General features: G+C 44.3%; 1 protein-coding gene across 4 annotated transcripts in view; it reads right to left on the bottom strand.

The window, feature by feature from the left end:
* PJA2 (praja ring finger ubiquitin ligase 2) overlaps positions 1-4,751 on the bottom strand; it is a 34,998-nt gene extending 30,247 nt beyond the window's left edge. Inside the window, exon 1 of one of the 4 annotated variants that reach the window (XM_075138129.1) lies at positions 4,674-4,751. The gene's annotated coding sequence lies outside the window, so the exon portion shown is untranslated. Of the gene's footprint in view, positions 1-3,476; positions 4,619-4,673 lie in introns of those variants that run through there. The other 3 variants (XM_075138124.1, XM_075138123.1, XM_075138125.1) reach the window with 3 other exon arrangements.
* Positions 4,752-16,308: the final 11,557 nt, after the last annotated feature.

The following is a 16,308-nucleotide window of genomic DNA, read 5'->3' as shown; positions in this document are numbered from 1 at the left end:
TGTGAAGTGATTCTAATATAGCTGTGAAGAAAGTGAGCTCATTCTCAAAAAAAGAAGTGCAGGGTATTATTGTCAGGTAGGAATAAACAACTGAGCAAGTTACCAAAGAGAGAATAACTGGCAATGTGCAGCTAAGCAGAAGGGCAGTGGAGGATTATAGAGGACCACAGGTTACACACAAGTCAATACTTCCCTCTGTTTTATCAAACAGCAACATACAGAGCTGTATTAAGAGTAAAGGCTACAAGACAGGAAAAGTAACCCTTCTATCCTGATCGATGATGTTAAAATCGGATCTAGCACTCTGCATATAGTTTTAAGCACCATACTTCAAAAAAGGCTTCCCCGACACTTGGAAACAACACATGGAAACGACATAAGGGAAATGTTTCTACCAGTAGGAATATCGTATCACTTAAATAGATTGCCTGGGGAGGCTGAAGAATATCAATCAGCAAGGCAGCCCAGAGAAAGGGTTTCAAACAAACATTTAGTGTAAGAATCACTGTGAAGAAGAGTTGGGAGAGAGGAAAAGCCTGACAGGATAACTGTTTGAGGTCCCTACCAGCCCTATGATCATTTCCCTAAACTCCCTAGCCCTCCACAATTTCAGATACTTATTCTGCTCCCAGGGTCGGAATCACAATCGTGCATAATTATGTTAGGGTGGAAGGGAAAATCTGTGTGCTTTTTTCCCCAAACCCCTGGTGTGTAGAGTAAGATACGACCTACAATGTGACTCCCAATCACTATTTGCTTGCTTTCTCATAACTTAGAAGATAAATCACAATTTCTGTACGATCAACTTCTCTATTAATTTTTACACATTTTTTTCTTTTTTAAAATTTTCTAGAAGGTTACACAATTGATATGCTGTATGAAATTGCACCAATTTTACTGGGTGTGGTATAAATAAATATAAATACTTTGTCATCTCCTTTTAAAAACAAACACTTTTCACTTAAAGCACCTTATCACAATCTTGGAAACATATTACAGATCAATTACCTAGGAGCCAATTTTTAGGCCTCAGAAATATTTTTGCAGATTCCTGACTGTGAGAACTGCTCAAAATCTTACTTTTTTTTTTTTAAGCTGTCACCAAGCTACAAATATCCTGTTCATCAAGCATATGATGAAGACACACCTATTTAAGATGTAAAGTCAACTACAGAGCCACTAAAACAGAAGGTGGGTTCTGCTATTGTTTTAAAATAATTTGGGTTACGGAAACATCTCTCTTGATTGTTTCAGACATTTCACCTCTGACGGGGTAGGACATTATGGTATAACTGATTATCACTAATCTCCTGAGCAATCACCCACAATCCACCCTCAGAATCAGAACCATTTCTCTGTATTCTACTTTTCTATAGTATCAACTGGGGATTTTAGCATCTCAACAAGCACAAACTTTTCAGGTCATGTTTAAATAACTGTAAGCACCTAAAGGACACACATATGTGTGCCAGCTGGCATTCTCTCTGCTTCCATAGTCACGTAGTTACCTACCTGAAATGCTGTATAAGGATCTAGTATCAAAACATCACACTTGACATTAATCAAATTTGAAAAGCTGTTTTAAAACTATTCAGAATGATTAACACCATTGGCAGCAGAATTTCTAAATACTTTCCCCCACTGTGACACATGAGCATTCAGCAATTTACATGGCCATCCACTCTTTCATCTTGCAGAGTATTCCACTCATTACTAAAAGCTCGTTAATAATTACCTCCATTTCCCATATAAATAAGTTATAGCCCTGCTCCGTAAATACCACAAAAACAGCCAGCCAGGTGTGGCCTATAACAGAACCAAGGTTCTTGCAAGATCTACTATATTTTACACTTTGACAACTCAAATAGATGCCCCTATATTAAACGTGTACAGCATTACTCCAAGCACTTCAGGATATTCCTGTGATAAACCGCATGAAGTGTGTTTTGCTCAAGTTCAGGCTGTCAAAACCACAGAACCTGAATGGGAAGTACCATCCTAAGCTCAGGTTAGTGTGTCTTTTAAGGACATTCAAAATATCACTTCTCCACAGATGCTCTGAACAGAATGCCAAGGTTAGCTAGCCTTTCCCTCCTCCACTGATTTGGGTTTACCTGTATTTATCCCACATTCAAAGTTGTTTCTGTAACTCAAACATTGTTTCAAGGTATTAACTGAAGTTTTAAAATACATTTGCCAACTGAAATAAATGCAAAGTAGAGCTCTGGGACCTGTCCAAATACACTACTAAACATACAGATAAATGACTGCTGATGCTTTATCGTAACTCTGCAGTGAACTCTATCAGACTTAGAGCCCTATCCATAAAAATGCAGGGGGAGCATTAACGTATCAGTGAATAAATGAATTAGAATAAATTTGCTCCCCATACTTTGTTCAAAATATTATTCAGAAATACTAGGATAGATCTTCACTGAACTGTAAATTTTATGCTCGCAACTTCAATTACATCCACAACTACCAATTACCTCAGATACCAAACAAACATTACTTATAGTGCACACTATAAGCCAGGGACTGTCTGCCTTACAAATGTATTGTCCTCAGTACAATGGGATTCTGGTCTCTACTGCTGTAGAGCACAGTAATACTTTTTGTTCTATTTGAGCCTTCCTAAGAGACCAAGAATCAAAACAAACACAACTCAACAAGTACTATGGACCACAAGGGAGATTACTATGTAAAAATGGTAGCAATGCCAGCTTAACCTTTTGCTACAAATACCCATAATAGTATTTGCTGAATTAACCCAATACATCATATCAGTATTTTTCATTTGCTGTGGCTTCTGCAGAAGCAAACATTTTCATGGGAGCAGCTGACTTAAGGAGGTAATTCATAAATAAGTCTTACTTTGATGAGGCTTTGATCAATCAAGAACTTTTGCACACCACCTACACTGCATTGCAATTCACTGAGTTGGCAAAGGAAATTAAAAAAATGCATATTTCACAAAAGTTTCCTGATCCTGCATTTTAATGCAACTTCAAAATAATGATTTTTCTGAACAACTTTTTGCAGACATCTTCCTTTCTTTAATGGGTGAGAAATCAATTCTGTGCAAGTCTGACTCAGCCGCAAATAAACTTATTTTATTACATATATCTGCTTACACAAATTTAAATATGCATACTTCTCCTAAATGAAATTACATCTATAAAGTACGTATTCTTCATGATTTGTGCATTAACAGAGAATAGTAACAGTCTGACAGCACTCTTTATTGCTACAGGACATAATTTATTTTTTTCTAGACACAGCATAACAGAACTTTAATCAAAAATCATTCCTCTGAATCCCTTAACTGTACACAGACAAGGGCAAATCAAGAATCACACTTGAAGAATGAAGTGTCTGAACATGTCAGAGTATAGATAAAGGACCTAAATGCAGCCTCTAAGCTTTCAGACACATCCTATACTCAGCACCACAGTTACAATGCCAACTTTTTATACCTTTTTATATCTTTGTGCACCGTGGAGATTCATATGTTATGTAACCAATATATATTCTTCATAAAAAGTGTTAATTCACCAGCAGTATCCAGTGCACAGAATTCTGAGAGAACTCAGTTCCACCGCAGTCAGCTCAGCTGAAGACAAGCAGTTCAAGCGAACTACTAAAGGTGCAACATAAAGCACACACAGGAAACGCCCTCAAGGAGGCTCTCATCCAGGTGCAAAACCCATTCTGCGCAGTGTAACTACAGGTTATGCATTTTTGCTCGTGTGTAAGAAAATGCATGCTTCTAGCAGATGCACCTTAACAAATCTCCTCTGGATTCCGGACCCACGACACATTCCTTCTGCCTCTGAATTTGGGGGTAGTTCTGCTCACAGCCGGCTCAGACCACCTCTCCTCCAGCACACGGGTACTGCGAGTACTCCGTAACTGAGCAAGGTCAAGTGGCTCACTTCAGACGTGAGCCGGCTCACATCCATTTTTATTTCGTCTGAGGTAGTGCCGGGAGAACCCAACCCGCCCAGCTGGCAAGACTGCTTGCGGAGGCTTGTTGCGCAGGACGGGCAGCCCACGCCCGCCATCGCCGGCAGCTCTCCGGCCTCAGCACCAGGCTCGCCCTTCCGCCCCGGGGCACTGAGTCACCGTCACATTGTTGGGGGTGGAGGGGGGGGGGGGGGGGAGCGGAACCACAAACCAAAACCAAACAAACACAAAAAAAACCAAACAAAAAACTTTGAACTGAAAACCTGCCCGTGCCTGCTCTCTAGCTACGTGCCCCGCCGGCTTCCCTGCGCCCACAGACGGCCTCGGCCCCCTCACGCACAGGCACACGTCGGGCCACCGCGGCCCGCTGCCCTGGACGGAGGCGGCCGCGGTGCCCTCTCGGCCTCTCCCTCGGCCACTGGCTGCGGCCCGCGCCGTCGGCCACAGCACCACCGGGGCCGCCCCCGCGCCGGGCCGCGCCCCGCAAGCCCGTCTCTGAGGGGAGGCCGCCGTTCCGCCGCGCAAGCGACCGTTCCAGGGGCTGAAGACGGCCGCGGCGCGGCCCTGCCTGGCTCCACTACCGCCCTCCCTCCCCAGCCGGAGGCCGCACGCAGAGCCCCGGGCTGGAACCGAAGCTCGCCCGGGCTCGACCCGCAGCCGCCCAGCCGGGCCGGGCCGCGCCGGCCCCTATTGGGGCCCGCACTCACCCCTCCCGGGCCTGACTCGCCCGCCTCCCCGCAGCCGCCGCCTGCCTGCCCGCGTCCGCCACTACAGCCAATCCTGTCATTTTACAGCCGCCAGCGGCGGCCAATACTTGGCCAGAGTGAGGACGCAGCGACCAATCCGGGCCAGGGGGGCGGGAACCCAGCCAGCGGGCTCGGCCCTGCCGCCCAGGGAGATGCCTCGGTGGGGGGCGGGAGCGGGGGGCCCGGCTCGGTCCGGCGAGCGCTTGTGCCCGTTCCCCAGCGCTCGGCCGGCAGGAGCTGCCCCCTCCTGAGGGCCGTGTGGCCCGCCTGCCGCCCGATGGTGCCCGGCGGGGGTGGAGGTTGTGTAGCTACAACCGGAGGCCGGCGGCGCACCGCGGCCGTACCGACTCAGGCGAGCTCTCGCGGCAGGAGGGCCGCTGACCGGCTGTACCCGAGTCGTGCGGGGAGGGCGGACGCCTCCCAGGTGACAGGGCCTTGCCGGCCCTGAGGCAGCCGCGGCGGGGACGCCTCATCACCACCAGCCGCCACCGAGCTGCTCACCTGGAGTGGTGTTCCTGGCCGGATTTTGTGTTTCTGGCCCTTATTCGTTGGCTGTTACTGAATAAATTACTCTTAGCCTTCTACTCAGTCGTTTAATCATGCAGAGTGAGTTTACCTCTGGGCCGGTCACTTACCTGAATTTAGAAGGAGATTTTACTATTCAGTGGCAGGCAGAAAGCAATTCCACGTTTTACTGCGGAGAAGAGGGACAGGGTGGCACACAATAGGACAGAAAGGTTTACGCACAACATCAGGCGATATACATTGTACTAAAGAGGGGGATAAGCAAAAAGATGTATACTTTACAAAGGAAACAAAGACAGGGGCAGAGCAAGGGAAAAGAAAAATAATGGCTTCACGCAAGAACTGTGCTATGTTCTGTGCATAGCAGGAGGAGAAGCTCACAGCATTTGGGATGAAGACAGAGCACAGACCGTGCCATACAAAAACAAGGCCAGAGAAGACATGCTGCACATTGTCTACAGTGATGAAGCTTCACCTGTTTTCAACTACTATTTTTATAAAGTTTGAATATTGATTTTTATTAATATGATTAGTCATTCCTCAGGGAAATCTTTCATTATCAACTTTGTGTAGAATATTTCAACTAGCATACACTTACATTTTTCGACACTCTTGTCAGCATAAGTATCCCTACACTCTCTATTCCAATAATAAACAGAGTCGGTTCTTGCAAAAAGAAAAAAGTAGATGATGGTATCCTAGCCTGCTTCCATGTACAACAAAAGTTTTTTAGTCCTCCAGTATTACCATGCTGGGTACACTCTAAACATAACAGTTAGGCATGAACCATTTATGAACACCAATATCTACTTCTTGAAACATGACAACCAAGATTGAGAATAAACTTCATCTCCAAAGAAGAAAACAAGTGAACACTGGACCTAACAAAATGTGATTTCTATGAATGTGTCCCATATTCCTGCTGCCACTCAGCAACAAGAATCCCCAGTCATCCATTTTCCTACAACTCCTCCCCTCCTCTCTCACATTACCAGTTCAGTTCTCACTCCATTCTGCCCTTCACATTTCCTGTAATTATTTTTCATGCCCCTCCATTTTAAGCAAGACAAGCGTCAGGGCATACTGCACTGGTTACTAGCTTTATACGTGCTAATAGCTTGGCCAGTATGTGCATGCCGACTGCTAGACAGGAAACCATATAAATGGCTAACTGTAGATTTCATGCTCAGTAGAAGTCCTGACTTTGTTTGCTTTCTCCTGTACATAGCTGCTAATTTTTGCAGAACTTACAGAAATCTAAGTATGCTGAAAATGGTCATCTGACTAATAGGAATGAAGAAAAAGCGGAGGCATTCAATGCTTTTTTTTCCTCAGTCTTTGACAAAACAGATAGACCTTGGGCTGCCCAGTCCCCTGAGTCAGAGGACTGCAAGTGTGGGAACAGTGACTTTCCATTTGTGGACACTGAGATTGTAAGGGAGCAGCTGCATCAGCTGAATGTTCACGAGTCCGTGAGGCCTGGTGGGATTCGTCCCAGGGTACTGAAGGAGCTAGGGGATGTTATGGCAGGACCCCTGTCGATCACCTACCAAAGGTCTTGGGAGTCTGGGGAGGTCCCTGCTGGCTGGAAGATAGCCAATGTTATTCCAATTTACAAAAAGGGCATGAGGATAGACCCAGGGCACTACAGACCTGTTAGTCTAACTTCAGTTCCTGGAAAAATTACGGAGAAGATCATACTGGGTGCTATTGAAAGGCATTTCAAGAACAATGCAATCATCAGGCACAGTCAACATGGGTTCACAAAGGGAAAGTCCTGTTTAACTAATTTGATATCCTTCTATGATAAGGTCACCTGCCTAGTGGGTGAAGGGAAGGCAGTGGATGTAGTTTTTCTGGATTTTAGTAAGGCTTTTGATACTGTGCCTCACAGCATCCTTCTGGACAAGTTGTCCAACTGGGGGATGAGCAGGTTCACGGTGCACTGAGTGAAGAACTGGCTAAAGGGCAGGGCTCAATGTGTTGCAGTGAATGAGGCTACATCTGGCTGGTGACCGGTCGCTGGCGGTGTTCCTCGGGGCTCAGTTCTAGGGCCAGTTCTGTTCAATATTTTTATCAATGATCTGGATGCAGGAGTTGAATGCACCATTAGCAAGAGGCCTTCCAGAGGGACCTAGATAGATTGGAGCATTGGGCAATCATTAATGGCATGAAATTTCACAAAAGCAAATGCCAGACTCTGCACCTAGCACACAGTAACGCCAGGCACAGGTATAAACTGGGAGAGGAGTGGCTGGAGAGCAGCCCTGCAGAAAGGGATCTGGGGGTGCTGGCTGACAGCAGGCTCAACATGAGTCAGCAGTGTGCCCTGGCAGCCCAGAGGGCAAACCCCATCCTGGGGTGCACCAAACACAGCACAGCCAGCTGGTCAAAAGAGGTGATTGTCCCGCTGTATTCAGCGTTGGTGTGGCCTCACCTCGAGCACTGTGTGCAGTTCTGGGCCCCACAATTTAAGAAGGATGTGAAGGTCCTTGAATGCGTCCAGAGGAGGGCAGCAAAGCTGGTGGAAGGGCTGGAAGGCATGTCCTGTGAGGAGCAGCTGAGGGCTTTGGATTTCTCTAGTTTAGAGAAAAGGAGGCTGAGGGCCTACCTGATTGCTTTCTACAGCTTCCTCAGGAGGGGAAGTAGAGAGGGAGGTGCTGAGCTCTTCTGTCCGGTATCCAGTGAAGGGACACATGGGAATGGTTCAAAGCTGTGCCGGGGAGGTTCAGACTGGGCATTAGGAAGCATTTATTTACCGAGAGGGTGGTCAAACTCTGGACCTGGCTTCCTAGAGAGATGGTCGATGCCCCAAGCCTGTCAGTGTTTAAGAGGCATTTGGACAATGCCCTTAATACCATGCTTTAATTTTTGGTCAGCCCTGAAGAGGTCAGGCAGTTGGATTAGATGATTGTTTTAGGTCCCTTCCAACTGAAATAGTCTATTCTATTCTATTCGATTCGATTCGATTCAATTCGATTCGATTCAATTGCAGAGTTCCTTCCTTCTATCAAATTTTTGCTAAAAACAGCTAATGCTTCAAAACCATTAGGGAGGAGTGCTGATTGGCATGTACGCAGACAGACTGATGGACAGAGAAGCCAAACTCAGATACTTTGAGGCAATGATGTGAGTTACTCAGAAAGATCAAGATAGGCTAGTGTTTGTAGACTACCTCTACAATCAGTAGAACTTAAATCCCTCAACAGCAGAGGATACAGCTTTTCAGTTTAGGCTTATATTGAAAATCATCCTCTTAAGGAATCCACCCCACACACCCACAGACCGGTATAAAAGGGAACAGGACATTATTAAAAAAAAAAAAAACAACACACCCCAAAACCCCATAAAATTCCACAAAAAGCTACTACACAAACAGGCACTGTACTAGTTACAGCTGCAGACCTGAGACTCTCCTAAGCAATATACAAACATAATTACTATTTATTCATCAATGCAGCACACATTAGGATTAAAATTGGAAGGGCTTTAGGCAGGAAAACATTCTTTGTCAGGAGAGCACTCAAACAGAGGCATGAAGGCCTATGCACGAACAAGTCAAAGGCTGCTAGCTCCGTAGATTCTTGTATTTCTTACACGTCTCCCTGTACCTCCTTCCTAAATTACAGCACATTTAAGTGGAAGCAGCCAGCTTTTTCTGTCCTGAAAAAAAGAAAAAAATCCTAAAAGACAACTAATTGCTTTTGCTCTTACTCTTCATCTACTGTAACAGTTACAGCCGTGCTCAGTTACATGGCGTTGCTACATCCTAGGCATGCCACACACTTTAAAACTAGGCATGAAAGATCCAACAAAAAAGGTGAGATAAAAGCTTGCAAATAATCATAAAGATAAAACCAAGCCTTCTACCAAATTTCTCAGGTGTGTCAGTGTGATATTGTAACACAGTAAAATGGTAACACTATATCCTGTAAGCACACCAAGAAAAACAAATACTGTCACCATGATTGATTAAGTTTGTCAGCTAAAAAAAATGAAGTGATACTAGGATTAGTTTTTAAATATATATAAAAGTGTTTCGGTCACTAGCTTCAAGAGTTTGCACTTTTGGCCATTTATAGTAATCTAACCAGCTTAACTGGAAAGGCCTAACAATTGTTCTAAAATGATTAATTCTTGCTCTTCAGAATAGAATTACAAAATATTTCTGATACCAAAGCCCAGAGCATCTGCAGTAATTCTGTCAGTGTTCTCTCAGGCTGATTGAAGTACAGTGTGTGTCTACGCACGTGCATTACGTCTCCAAATTTTGGCACAAAGTCCAATTTGTCAGGGCTGTGAGCATGAATGCCTTCTGGTGTTTAGTTGGCAGAATGAAGGAGTTCAGCTGGCTGAGTTCAAGGTGGGCTCCTTCACCGGTGCAGTGAAGAAAGCTGGAAGCAAGGACTTGCCCCTCCTTTCCCCCGGGGGCCATTTCCAGCTGTGGCTTTACCACTGGTGCCACAGCTGCGCAACGGTTGGGCTGTGCCCAATTCCGGACCTCCCCTCCGTCTGGCCCGGACCCGGACCCGCCGGCTGGGCTTCCCGGCGCAGCCTTACACCTGCCCCAGCACTACGGCCTTGCCGGGGCATCACTGGATGTGTCTGACTGTGATCTTCAGCTCTGGCCATGATCCTGACCCCTTGCAACGTTGTCGGCGAGGCCACTGCTCCCATCGGACTTGCTGCCACACTCGGCTCCCGGCTCAGCCTCCTCTGTAGAGCAGCCAGGCCTCGCTGCGCCCTGATGCAATTTTGGTATGCTGTTTTGGCAAAAAGAAACAATTCTGCTGTTTAAGGCTGGCAATTGTTTGTTTCTTGAGAGAGGGATCTTAAAGCGTTAGAGATCAGTAACGAGTTTAATCTGTTAGGAGCCAGATAAGTTAAGGGGTCTGGTGTGTTCTCATTCTTGGTATCATGGTAATGATTAAATCCAAAAATAAATCCTGGCCTAGTCAAGGAGAAAGAGCCAAGGTTTTGGAAAGCTCCTCAAAAGCTCAATAAAAGTTTGCACAGTGAATTTGCACAGTGCAAGGATTTCTGCTGCTCTGAGAAGATAAAGATTACCATTCCCAAGCTCAGAGAAAATAAAGATTACCTTTCTCGAGCAGTTGTAATGGAAAACGTGCCTGTGTCTCAGGATCTCTGGCCCACAGCCTGGCATTTTAGCTTAAACCATCATGGAAGGGGAGTTTGTCTTAGCCTATTGGTGATCTGGCATATGTATTTGTAAGTATTGAACCAAATTCTGCTTTCAGGCGCAGAGATGCAGGTTCAAGAATAGACAATGTTGATGTATTTTTACTTCTGACTGTATTTCTGGCAAAGACAGTACGATCCTGGGAGTTGTATTTGTGTAACTGACAGTAACATTTGGGCTATTGTATTTTTTTCCAAGTTCCACGTGATTCTTTCAGCCTTTTTATTGACATCCTTGAATACACAACTGCTCAAGACACTCCTTTCCCCTTCTTGAACTAATGAAAAATCTGACTTGAGAGAAGGCAGATCTAATGCGTTAAGGCACTTTTTCATTTAGTAGGTGCTATGGGTGAAGACTGGATCGGATCCTAAAATGGGAAAAAACTGTATGAGTTGTATAGCTGCTGTAAGCACGTCTTTCAAACCCGTCTGTAACAGTTGTTCAGAAATTACTACAAAAAACTATTATTTTGAAAACTGCCTACTTTTTGTGAGAATGTATGTATTTGTGTCAACAGAGGATTGATATTTTTTTTCTTGATAGAGTGAACTGAGCTTTTTTCCATCTTCAGCTACTGAAGTTAAAAAATCCCTAGCCAGTACAGTGAAGCCACTGCGTAGGGCTTTGAATCTATTTTTCAGTACTACTTCAGCATTTTTTTCCTTACTGAATCTGGGTACTGTAAAGAACTTTTTAAGTATGTCTACAATCATATGTACCACAATAGGTCCTAGCTTAACAAAAGTGGATAAGCCTATTTTAGATGATAATTACGTCGATGGCAATCTGACCTGTAGATGTTATGGTTAAGATTTTCAAACAGGCTTAAGATACGCATATCAAAATAGGTAGCTTACATTTAATAGATTCTGGTCTCTCATGCCTTTTAGTGTGCAGTTTTTCTCAAATTCAAGACTTCGGAATCTTTACAAGTTGTTCTATGCAGGCAGCGCTATAGTGAGTCTTCATGTGAATGGCTAAGGAGGAATTTAGATGTCTCTCTATAGATACCCATTCTGTAATTATGTAGCCTCTGTTCGTACCATCCCTAGAGAAACTGGGACAACTGCCTAACACTGATAACATTGCTGCACAGAAAATAGCACGGGGTCCTCCCTCCTTAACACTGCATAGGAGAAATGTGCTGGATATTTTGGCTGAAATTAGAGACAAAGTCTGCACTTGTTTTTATCCCTTTAGTTAAAATAAGTCTAAGAAAGGCAAATATTGTTGTAAACAAAACTAATTTATGAAGAGGGTAAAATCTGACAGTTCTCAGATACAGCTCCATCAAAAAAATAACAGATCCAAAAATTGATGTTGCCTACCTAGTTAAAATATTCAAATTCCATGGCTAAATATGTCATATCTACAGTTTGGTTTCCTAATTAATCCGATTATTTGTCTTTCTGCCCCAGAGTTTTTTCACCTTCTACTTGTTTCAAAGGCAGTGAGTAGGATAGACTTCACTGTGAAAACAGCAGCACAGTTCACTCCATGTGGTATAACTCCCATGTTTGTTCAGCATCAGTTCTTTCATCCTCAGGAGATCAGACCCATCAGTTCTTCTCTTTATAGAACAACTGATTTAAAAATTATACAAACAACATAATTAACAGAGCGGCTGAAATTTCAGAATGTAAACTTTCCGAATTAAATCGGATGGCATAATTCATTTGCTAGAGATTGATTTTCACCAACGAGAATCTGTCTAGGAGTTATGATAGGAATTATCTTGCTACTTATCTTCATTCTGTTTCAGTAACAGCACCTGTAAGATTTTATTGATGTAACTAGCAAACCAGATGGCAATTTTGCTAAATCTTGGAGAAAAAAGTGATTGATTTTTATACAGTCATGGTGTAGGACAACTTGAAAATATTAAACTGGATATACATATTGACCTACTTCCAATCAAGCCACCTTGTTATATTTGTTGATAATCTACTCCACTATTGATTGCTAGATACTTCCCTATCCTCCAGAAACTGCTGGCTGTGTTCATATCTTTCATGTGTAAAACGTCAGGAGATCATTGGCAGAATCTGAAAGTTCTGCGTAACTTCTGCAACCCTCACAGATCATACTGCGAAAGCCAAGTCTATTTTGTTTATTCTGTTACATGCTTCAAGCCAATTTGTTTCCTGGCAAAGAAAGCAGAATATATACACAGCCTGAATTTTCTTTATTTATTGAGTTCATAATCTTCCCTGGCCAGTCAGATTGCTTATTCAAACTAAGCCAGTTAATAAGGATACAAAACACAGTTATCTCACTTAAAACAACATGCAAAATTATGCTCAACTTTCTTTATCTTTTTTTACTGCTTCTGTACACTTTCAAATAAAATGTGTTGATTTTCTCAATAACAGTATTTTAATGTAACATCCAGAAAATAAAGAGTGAAAGAATGTTTTCACTGCAGCAACATCTCATCTAATTTCAAAGGAGAAAAGTCTACGAACAACCATTCTACTCTTATAAGCATGTAAGTTCAGATATTTTCCACCTACCATATATATAGAAATGGAAAAGCTGTCAGTCAGCTCTGATTAAGAAGCTGCACCACAGGACAGATTTCAAGAGACAGCATTCAGTCCTGTGTGCCCCAGAGATAACATTAAGGAATGAGATCCAATGCTACTGTCCACACGTAAATCAGAATAGAAAATAAATATGGTGGTACTAGTCTGGCTATCTGCCTTCAGAAAAAGGCTTCAGGGAGAAACTAACCAACAAATCCCACAGAAGGCTGGCTTGCAGAATTTCCCAAGTCTTATCTCTTATGTTAAAATAAATCATGGAAAATATTGCAACATTATTATATGTAGGTAAGTCACAGATTTTAGAAGCTCGTTGCTCAAAGTGAACGTAGAAAAAATAAAGCCCCCTACTACAAAGAGAGTTAGAATAAAATAAAACGTATCTCACAACATTTGCAGATCTCAACAATTAAATTTGGAGTGTCACTCACTTGAGCAGAAGTTCCTGAAAGAAACACTGGTGATCTACTCTGCCTGCAGAAACTCTCTGTAAGTCCTTTTAGCATAACTTATACAGCTAAAAAAAAGCGGGTGAGTGAAGATTCTGAATGGTTTGCAAACCAATGTATATTTCCAGCTTTTAGTGTTTTTATTATACAAAATATAAAAGTTATACTATATGCTTTTGAAACAGAAAAAAAGTTAAACACTGCTTTCCAAAATAAATCTGACAGTTTCACCTTATGAAACCATCACCTTTAATTTCCAAATGGATTTTTTCCTGAATGAAGACATTTCTGCAGAGGTTTTCATTCTGAAAAACTGGCATTTTAAAACAGAGATAATTTTTAAGCATTTCGGATCTGCAAACATATACACACCTGGAGCATTTCCTTAGCCTGTATGAATATGCAGACATCATAGCACAATGTGAATGCTTATTATCTATTATTATCTGTTTTATGTTTTCTATTTTTTCAGACAAAACAAAACATAAATGTTTGTCCCAGCCCTGAAGAGCTCACGGTATAAAGGTACTGAGCCCAGGGGAAGAGAATTTCAAAAGTACAAGAGAAGAAGTTGGCTGGCGACTGGCCACATACACTCAATATAGTTTTAGAAATGGAAGGATATTTTTCAAAGAATTCGGTATGCAATGTATTCCTACAACTTGTCACTAATGGTCAGCAAGCCTCCTGCGGACTTCAGTTCAAATTGCAGCCAATTATTATGGCGAAAGACTATCCCCCCGCTTGCTCAGAGCGTAGGTCTGTAGAGGATCAAGGGGTGAATTGCACTGCTGTCTAATGGGCCTGTGAGCCAGCTATGTCAATGTTTCCAGCAGTCTCCATATGCACTTTACCCCTGCCATTTACAAGAAGGAAAGCTAATACTGAAGGATAACTCTAAGTTAATCTCACACAGTCTTCGGATTATCATGATGCTCCAAAGCATCCAGCTTTTAAATGAAACAAAACTGGGAGGTTTCGGTCAAAGATGAAGATGCTCAGTAGCAGATCTAGGTCTTAGGACTTGAGCTGCAGAGGTGCGGGGGCAACATCAGCTGGCTGCCCCTGAAATCAATTCTCAGAGGAAGCGGCTATAGCCAATGTAAAACGGTCAACATCTTCAGCTCCAGAATAAAACTGCTGCATCTTGTCAGCTTCGCGTGGATCCAGCTTTGTGAGGCTGACCGGTGGGTGGAGCTGTAGTTGAGGCCGAACGTGAGCCAACCCTTGCTGAGCTCCCAGCTGCCGTGCCTCTAGCCTGCACCTGAGCGAGCGAATTTTCAACCAGCTTTGGTGCCTCAGCCTTGCGCTGCAGGCATTTTCGAGGATATTTCTCCCCCTCCAAGCTTCGTCCTGTTGAGCAGTCCTGAAACCCCGGCCCCAGAGAGCCGCCAGAGCACCGAACACGGACGGGCGGCCTGAGGCGCTGGGTACGCGAGGTGGCCCAGCGTGGGCGCCCAAGCCCCGGCTGTGGTAGGGACGTGTTTCACCTCGCGAGGGACATTCGGTGAGGAAGGAAAAGCCTCCCCTGGGAATGCAGACAGCAGTTTTTCTTCCGTAGCTTCATTGATCGAAGGCAAGGGCGGCCTCCTGGCTGCCCTCGGGTCCCTCACGTCCCCGCCCCGGCCCCGCCGGCCGGCAGGTGGCGTCGCGCTGCTGCTGTGCGGCCGGAGCGCGCGCACCCGCCAGCCCCCCGCGGAGCGGCGGCGGCCGTTGGCGGCGCCGGGGGTGCGGGCACCGAGGGCACAGCGGAGTGGGTGCGGGCGGAGTTGCCCCGGCCTGCCGCTGCCCCCTGTGAGGGAGAGGGAGAGGGAGAAACGCATCCTCCCTGCGGCGAGCGCGGCGGGAGGAACCCACGGGACTTGCCTCGCCGGAAAGCCCTGGAGCCCTCGCCGGCAGCGGGGGCGGGAGGGGCGCCATGTTGTGAGCGCGGAGCTGGCGGCGGGTGCGCGGGGCCAGGCCGGGTCGGGGGTGCCCTGTGCCTGGCGGGGCCCTGCGGGAGCCCGCGCCTCTCCGCCTCTGTGCCTGTCACTGCGGCGCGTTTAGTACCAGCAGCGTTTACTTAAAGGAGGCTTTCTAAACGATGCAGAACTCTTGTTAATAGGAAAGAGAAGAGAGAAAGAGGGTAAGAATCAGGAACTCTGAAGTACTCGGGTATTTATAAATAAATTTTAAAAAGTTTCACTTTCTTTTATATTGAGCCATTAATTTGTAAACTGTATGGCTTTCTTCTTGCAGTAGTGAAATTTTCCGTTGCTATAATACAATCCCTGTTGTGTTTTTGGAAGTACTGATTCTGATACAATGCCAGGAAAAACAAGCTATTAATGAAGAAAGTTCTGTTCCTGGGCTTCACCTTCAAAGGACATCATGTCCAGGGACACTTTATACACGAGTAGAAAAGCAGCGAAAGGTGTGGGGAGGCTTTGGCGGCTGTGCAGCAGTTACATGTGTTTCTGAAAACTTGGTGCCACGGTATGATGATTATTTTTTATGTGCTTGTTTACCACTTTAATTTTTTCAAGGCTAGAATTTGGGAAATATAATTTAATCCATATTTTTTCAGAATGTTGAAAGTATCCAAAGCAGCATGATAAAAACAACTTAATATACTGCAATTTCATGACACTACATTGATTTAGCTGCCTTTTTTTTTGTCCAGAGGGGGTAGGAATCAGACGGTATCAGACAGCCGACTGATGTGCTACGTCACAACATGAAGAGGATTACACATACAGATTACAGCTCTTAAAATATCTAACATAAGTAGTTATCAGAATTAGAACTGCTATTGAAGAACTAAGTGGATAATTCTGTGACTGTCATATGGGTCGTGACTGTCATATGGGTCATGTCTGCAACAACTGAAACACAAC

The sequence above is a fragment of the Calonectris borealis genome, chromosome Z, assembly GCF_964195595.1.
Source record: "Calonectris borealis chromosome Z, bCalBor7.hap1.2, whole genome shotgun sequence".
NCBI lineage: Eukaryota > Metazoa > Chordata > Aves > Procellariiformes > Procellariidae > Calonectris > Calonectris borealis.
The sequence above is the reverse complement of the archived record's forward strand: the minus strand, read 5'-3'. Positions and strand labels throughout refer to the sequence as shown.